The sequence below is a fragment of the Lycium ferocissimum genome, unplaced genomic scaffold (genome assembly GCF_029784015.1).
Source record: "Lycium ferocissimum isolate CSIRO_LF1 unplaced genomic scaffold, AGI_CSIRO_Lferr_CH_V1 ctg5331, whole genome shotgun sequence".
Lineage (NCBI taxonomy): Eukaryota > Viridiplantae > Streptophyta > Magnoliopsida > Solanales > Solanaceae > Lycium > Lycium ferocissimum.
Window position 1 is genome coordinate 1,490 of NW_026725947.1, and position 8,499 is coordinate 9,988.

Consider the following 8,499-nt stretch of genomic DNA (forward strand, 5'->3'; position numbering starts at 1 on the left):
CGATTCCCACACGTGGCGGGCGAATAACCGATTATCCGGACCAACGGCCACGACCAGAATGGTCACGAAGAAACCGGGCTAACGGCCACGACTGATCTCGCTGTATTCGAACCGGGCAAACGGCTACAACCAACTCGGCTATATAAGGATCGGACACCGGACCAACCACGATAAGGAGTTATCTCCGGATACAACGAATTCATGCAAAGCTTCTTCGGATCAGACACTACCGTTCGTTCTCTTCCTTTTACCAATCCCGAGTTTCACCGGACAAACTTTACCCGATTTTTACCGTATACAATACTAAGCTCAGGTCCTCCATTTCCATCAAGATTCATCATATAAAAAGCTTCCGAGTCACAATTCCCTATAACTCGTTCAAAATTAGCTCTCATATACATCAACTCACCTTCCGACTCAACGCGCTTCTGGCCATCAACCACCACTGGAATCACTCCGGCCCCTACCGACACGTTTCGTACGGTGCGCAACACGTGCTGGTCGGAATCCGTACACGCGCGCGAAAGCGCCTAGCCGCACTTCCTTCCATTACTTACAATACATAGGCCACCTAGATTCCCGAAAGAGCCTCACGTGCCTGGTGCCACGTGGCCCTTTTTCGCATTCGAGCGCGATTCGGACAAGGCCCGATGACATGTCTTTGACTAAAGTAGATGTTGACATGGAAAATTCAATCAGAAGAACTGGTTCAGATGACGTGGAATTATCCTGAACGGCGAAGCTGACGTGTCCTCTCCGGTCACCGAACAAAGTTGCGGTAACTTTTCGGCAAGAAGGTGTAAGATGTGTAGGAAAATTAAGCCACATGCATGTAGGAAGCATAGTGGGAAAGGAAATAATTTTTATAAGACTTGAGAAAATTAAAGTTGACTTTTACTACGCCATGGCTTTTTTGATGAATAAAAGAATTGTATGAGAAATTATCCTCAAAGGGGTGATGAATGATGGAATTATTAGCTGAGTTTAGTTAATTTGATGGAATGATAAGCTTGTTGGAGCTATTGCAGCTGCTTGTTCTTGGAAGGGCACTAGAAAATGTTTGTTCATGTCCCATTGTAAAGAAGAAAGTAAGAACAAAGATCAATTAGACAAAGAAATGAGGGGGTTTCGGAGTTTGATTGCTAATAATATTTGTTTAAGAAAGAATCAAAGCAGAGAAAGAAGGAAGGAAGGTCGATAAGTTGATGATGATAATGTTTGGAGGTGGGCAATATATATAAAGGGAAATTTTGAATGTTTGCTGTTTAAAACTTTAAATAATGCTCATCATTTCATGTCTTCATTTTTTTTATGGGGTTAATGGTAGCTTTCGAAATTTGGAGATGATCACCCGTTTCTTTATATCGATCACTTAAATATTGAATATAATTCACTTGGCACATGCATAACTTTAACTTATTACCTATGACACAAACCTCTTAACCTTTATAATTTGAGCGAACCCGTGGAGCTAAGCATCTCATGCATTTACGCGTCTCATTTATACACATACATTCAAAAAAAGATGGGTTTGACCTTTATACACTAGTAATATAAACAGGGGCGGCTCAACAAAATATGTGGCCTAAAGCCAAATTTTAAAAAGAGGCCTCAAGATTTTAATTATTCTTTTTATAACGAGGATATTAGAACCAATTTGCAGTCGCCGATCATTCATTGGTTAGCTAAGCTTTCACCAACGAAAGTATCAATTAACTATACTCACCAAAATTTTGGTAATGTGCAAAAGTCAATGTTAATTATAAATGCTTTTCAAATTCTCATCTGCTAATCATCTCAATAATATTCCACTATGTAGAATGTCAAAATAATTTCATACATTTTGCAATAGTTAAAATCTTTTTAAGTAAAAAAATAACTTAGTACATTGTGGATAAAAACAATTAATTCTAAAACATTCTTAAAGATACATGGTTTTCATTATCAATATTGTCATCAAATTGTTTCTTTCCTCATAGTCTATGTTTATTTCAAAATTTATGTTCATTGACCTGACAAATTAAATCACATTCCAATAGAAATATAAAACTTACAATATATTTACTAATAATAATTTATGAAATATATTTAATAAGAAGTATTAAGTAATGGAGTAATAAATTTTTTGGGGGCCCTCCAATATGTGGGGCCTAAGGCAACGGCTTTAGCTGCCTTGCCCTTCAGCCGGCCTTGAATATAAAAGAATTTTTATATTATTAAATTATTTAATGATTATTAAAAGTAATTATTCATAAAAGAAAATATTAATGATCCGGAAAGTATGATAAGTTACTTACATATAATACCAGATTAAAATGTTTTGATCGTAAGAATATATATATATATATATATATATATATATATATATATATATATATATATATATATATATATATATATATATATACTCGTATAAGTAATTTCACTATAAATTTTTAATCATAATTTTTACGGAGGGCGCTGATGATTAAGTGGTCCTGCAAAGCATAATCAAGATTACACGTGCAGACTTTTTGATGATTATAATCTACCAAAAGCTTTGTGCCTTTGCCGGCGTGACTCTAATAGATTGAGCTTGGCGAAGAATGGACGACTGGGTTTGCTTGAGGAGACCATGAGTGTTCTTTTGGTGGACTCTCTCAGTTTGATCGACTCTTAGATGACTAGATCATTGCACTTTGCACCTCACCCAAACTATCCAAATGGTAGTATATCTTATCAAAAGTATTTTTAAGAAATATTTTAAAAGAGTAGTAATTTATATTTTTCTACTAAATAATTGAGAAATAGTTTTATTAAAAGGTTTATGTTTGAGTTTTAGAAAATACTTTAAAGTAACAAATTATGAAAACGAAAGTCTCTATTAATTTTTTATTATTATTAAATCTTCCTTGAGGTGGCACGGGGGTTTATGCCTGGACCCTACCGATTCATATATTAACCCAAAAAACTACACGGAGGAAGGAAGTCACTATTAAGTAATTTGATAATAAAATATGAATAAAAAATCAAAATGCTTATTTTTTGAAGAAGTTATTTTTAGCTTCTCCTTATAACCTAAAAAAATATATTTTGCTACTATTTAAAAGCACTTATTTATTTATTCAAACTGATCAAACTCTTTCATCGTTAATATATATAAGTGTTTCTTTTAATATACACTAGACGGACTATGCCCGTGCTGCGCACGGGCTCAACACTTTAGATTATATTGCATCTATGTGTATGTAGTTGTGTTTGAATAGTGATTATATATATTATGTTTAAAACACGATTAATATAACATTGTAGTTTGTGCCCCGTATCTAAAACTTTATTATATTAATGTTTGCTACGAATACAAAATCGGCAAATTTATTAATAGTTTTTAAAAGAGAAGACTTGTTTAAAAAGAAACTATTTTCCTCTCTTTGAGATAAAACAATAACAATATTTAAGCATTAGTTGATACTTTCAATTTTAATTCGATTAATTTAAAGGTGTAAAATACTTATTATTTTTAATCAAATTTTGATTTGGATAATTCTAATTCAAATCATTACATTAATTTTACATGTTTAAAACGAAACAAAATAGAAATTGATTTTCTATTTAAACGAAGAAATATTATTTTTTAATTTTTGGTAAATATTCTCGGTTTAGCTCATTACTTGTCATGTTGTCTTTTGCATGGTTTTTTAAGAAAACGTCGATTAGAATTATAATTTGACATTTACCTTATTCATTATTTGATCTCCATTTGATTATTTTTTTTAAGACATTAATCTCTTTTCACATTTATTAGAGTAAGAATAAAAATAAAAAAGTAATCAAATTCTATCTTATTTTAAAATATAAATATTTTAAGTATATTTATTTTAGTAAACATAACAAATAAATAACATGGCGGAATAGCAAAAAAAAAAAAATTGTATGGTTTGACTACTTAACCTTTTGAAGAAAAGCAATTTCATTTGCTCCCACTAATGGATTGATACGCACGTGATAATGAATCCATCGTTATTGACTTAATGAGATACTTTGGAAATTATATGAATATTGTTTGATTTTTTAATATGGGGTGCACTTTTTTTTTGGACATTATTAATTTGCACTATTTTTTATGCATATATATATATATATATATATATATATATATATATATATATATATATATATATATATATATATATATATATATATATGCTATGTTCAAAATACGATTAATATAACATTGTAGTTTGTGCTCCATATCTAAAACTTTATTATATTAGTGTTTCTTTCGAATACAAAGTTTGCACTTTTTTTGTTAACATTATATTTTTTTAATATGGGGTTCACTTTTTTTTTTATGTTGCTTGATTTTGTTAATATGGGGTCCACTTTTTTTTCTTCCTTTTTTTTGTTTATTTTTTTGTATTGCTCGGTGTTATTTAGTATGGGGCCCACACCCCCTTTTTTTTTTTTTTTTTTTTTTTTTTAAGGGACAACGGACGACGAAGCATGGGTCTAAACCCATGGTTTATATGGTTTCTTCGTTTTTTTTATTTTTTTATTTTTTATATTGCTTGGTGTTGTTTAGTATGGGGACCACCCTTTTGGACATTATTAGTTTGCACTATTTTTATGCATATAATAATATATATATATATGGACATTATTAGTTTGCACTATTTTTATGCATATAATAATATATATATATATATATATATATATATATATATATATATATATATATATATATATATATTCAAAACACGATTAATATAACATTGTAGTTTGTGTTCCGTATCTAAAACTTTATTATATTAGTGTTTGCTACGAATACAAAGTTTACACTTTTATATATATATGTGTATATATATATATATATATATATATATATTCAAAACACGATTAATATAACATTGTAGTTTGTGCTCCGTATCTAAAACTTTATTATATTAGCGTTTGCTACGAATACAAAGTTTACACTTTTTTTTTTTTACATTGTTTGTTTTTTTAATATGGGATTCACTTATATATATTCAAAACACGATTAATATAACATTGTAGTTTGTGCTCCGTATCTAAAACTTTATTATATTAGCGTTTGCTACGAATACAAAGTTTACACTTTTTTTTTTACATTGTTTGTTTTTTTAATATGGGATTCAACTTTTTTTTTTTTTATATTGCTTGATTTTGTTAATACGGGATCCACTTTTTTTTTCCCGTGAGTTTGGAGCGGTGGGTTCCACTTTTTTTACTTTTTTTTTTTTTTTTAATATTGGTTGGTGCTTTTTTTTTTTTAATATTGGTTGGTGTTTTTTTTTTAATATTGGTTGGTGTTAATATGGGGACCACACTTTTTTTTTTTTTTTTTTTTAATGCCCAACGGACGACGAAGCATGGGTTTTAACCCATGCTTCTATATAGTAGTAATTTTTGACCTTTCGCAACTTTGAGTATATAGTAGATCATTACTCACTCATCTCTCCCCAAAACAATAATTATAATGGTCAAGTAATGGATGGTAATGGATGATTCTTATCTCTTTAGTTGACAAATTCCAAGTTTGAATCCCAGTCACTACATTTTTATTTTTCGAACCCATCAGTGAAAATCCTAAATCCGCGACTGGAGCGCACATAGAAAGTGATGACATCATTGACATGCATGCATGACGAGCATGCAGATGATCAAGCTAGAAAAATATGGTTGCATAGAAAAAAATTCAACCCTGCAAACGGCTCAACTTTCAACCATAGGGTTACATAGAAAAAAATTATAAAATTATTGCAACAAGCTAAGTCAACTAAGTACGCGGAGTTTTTAAATTTAACATTGGGACGGTTCCAAATTAGGCCTTGTCTTAGTGTTATGGCCAATCAGATTGGTAGCCTTAACCCAATTTAAGGGGCAGATTAATCAATTGACTTTCATGATCTCTGAGATCGGTCTTCAATCTCATTTTCCAGAAGCATCAATCTGTTTGGATGGTTATTACATGTTGTTTTGTGTTCTATTTTATCGTACATTTTTTTTTAATATAACGCTTGAATAAATTGTATCGTTTGCTGTCGTTACATAATGCCACACATCAAAGAATTTAAAGGAGAAACCTACAAGAAAACTAGGGTACGGGTAGATCTACTATAAAAAGGAGGTAAGGTAAATGATATAATAGGATTATTAATAATAAGTAAATACAAAATGAAAAAAAGAAATAAGGTAACGACGCGATCACACCAAATCGGTCGTTACACAAAATGAGATTTTTCGACGCTACGTGATGATGAATTTAATAACACAACACAATAAAATTTAAATAGCAACCAATAAAAACATTTTATATTTAAACTAACAGCACTATACATACAATACAAGGTAACAACCATCCATAAACAAGCTGTTAGTCATCGTCTTTTGACTCAACATCTTCATTCACCCTTTATTTAATTCAAGCAAAAAACTTCATGGGCTACAAGATTTTTAAAAACCCATAGAATAATTGCTCTCTTATGCAAATGTACCTTTTGAGGACATTTTTAGATTTTGTACTTATTTTTAATAGTTGTGCATATATAACTTTAGGAAATTATTCATTTGCACAATGTTAAACCCGGGTATGTCTGTTCATGTATCACTCAACCTTACTGATAAAATATTAGACGACAACTTACAAATTTTAGAACATGAACTAACGTTTTATCATAAAATTTTCAGTTTGCTCAAATAGTACCTTTAGACTGTGGTTTAAATTTCATAAGTTGCAAGAGAAATAAAAAGAGAATGATGTACTAAACATTTATGCCAAAATGATAGATGTAATCATTATTTAAAATTGCTTGATAATAAAAGGAAAAAAAAAAAGATACTTATTGTAGATTGGTTTTTTGGGTTCCCAAATGATAGGGCCAAGATCAAGATGTATTTGTCCCTTTGAGTCTTATTAGGTTAGTTTTATTATCATAATTATTCTTTCAATTGGGAAATCATAATTTATTATGGAAGCAAATTTGGCAGAAGTCAAAGAAAAAATTCAAGAAGCATTAAAGTAGTCACCGTAATCGTACTTCGTGGTGAAGAACTTAGCTTTGCAAAATTTTAAACTATTTATAAGACAAGCAAAAGAAAATTGTACATACTTGATTATGATGTGTAATACCTCTTTTCTCTCTTTTCATCATAATTACGGCTAGTTCATGCAATCAAATCATATAAAGTTATAAACTTTCACTAATGGTAAGTGAATTTTGCAAAGATGACCATTTATTGCAGTTATATATAGTTGATACCGCCAAATTACACCTTTTAAATAGGTATAAAGCGATCATTGCTAAATATAGAACCCAACTAGGTTCGGATCGAATCCCACAAAGAATACGATGAGAAATCAACCATATTAATTTGTGTAATTGACTTTACTAGGGTCTCTACATCTAGGGTAACCAACAGTAACAAGTAGGCCTGGGCACCGAGCCAAGCCGGCTCGGCTCGCATGTAGCTCGGTTCCATTTCAGTCAAAATTTAGCTCGATTAGGCTTGACTCGGTTAAAGTTCCGTCAAAGCTCGGCTCGGTAAAACTCGGGTTCGGTTCAGCTTGGTTTACTCGCTTTAGTCATGAAATGATTACATTAAAACTAAAGTTCATCCATTAATCTTAATTAAGTTAGTAATATGTCAATTTTAATAATTATTATTTATTACAATAAATTTATATTTTTTATACTTCTTTAATTAATTTGATGTAATTAAACTTTTTATAGACATTATTACTTAAGACTATTTTATGGGTGGTATGAAATGTAATTAATATTTTATATTTAAATATTTAAAAAATTAAAGAAAATTAATATTGCATAAATTTTTTGTATTTATTATTTCTTTATTTGATTTTTTATATATTTTTGCTGAAAGTTCTATTCAATGTTCCAAATTAAGTTAGCATTTTTTGAATTTGAGTTCTAATTGAGACTAATAATGTAAATAATTCAATCACACTTGACTACAATTACCAATTTAAAATAGTAATCTTATTTTTTTTTTTAACCAAACGATTAATTATAAATTTAATTTTTCTAATGGTGTAGCACTATGTAAAACTAAACATTAAAGAGCCAGCTCGGGCTCGACTCTGCTCGAGCTCGGTTATACTTTGGAAAAGCTCGATCGAGCTTTGCTCGAGCTCGTCTCGGCTAGGTATTGTAAAAAGCTCGATTTAGCTCAACTTGATTGGGCTCGGCTCTCTCGGCTCGATGCCCAGGCCTAGTAACAAGATGTCAATTCTAGAATTGGTTTTTAGATTGTGATCGCTAATGAATGCTATAATGATAAATTGGAAACTATTGATTGGGGATTTAGGGTCGTGGAGTCATTTAATGGGTTATTTAACAATACTAGGTGTAGGGGTGTGACATGGATAGTGGGGACTATGTACTAGTTGGAACTTCTAGATACACCTACTAGATATCGCAATAAGGTTTTTTGAAGCCTAATGTGTTGATTCTCTAGGTACCCACTAATATCCTTAGTTAT

The 8,499-nt window shown here is 30.5% G+C and overlaps 1 pseudogene; it reads right to left on the reverse strand.

Moving 5' to 3' along the window:
• Positions 1-263: 263 nt before the first annotated feature.
• On the reverse strand, positions 264-1,075 carry LOC132044849 (protein MIZU-KUSSEI 1-like; annotated as a pseudogene).
• Between the last annotated feature and the right edge of the window lie 7,424 nt (positions 1,076-8,499).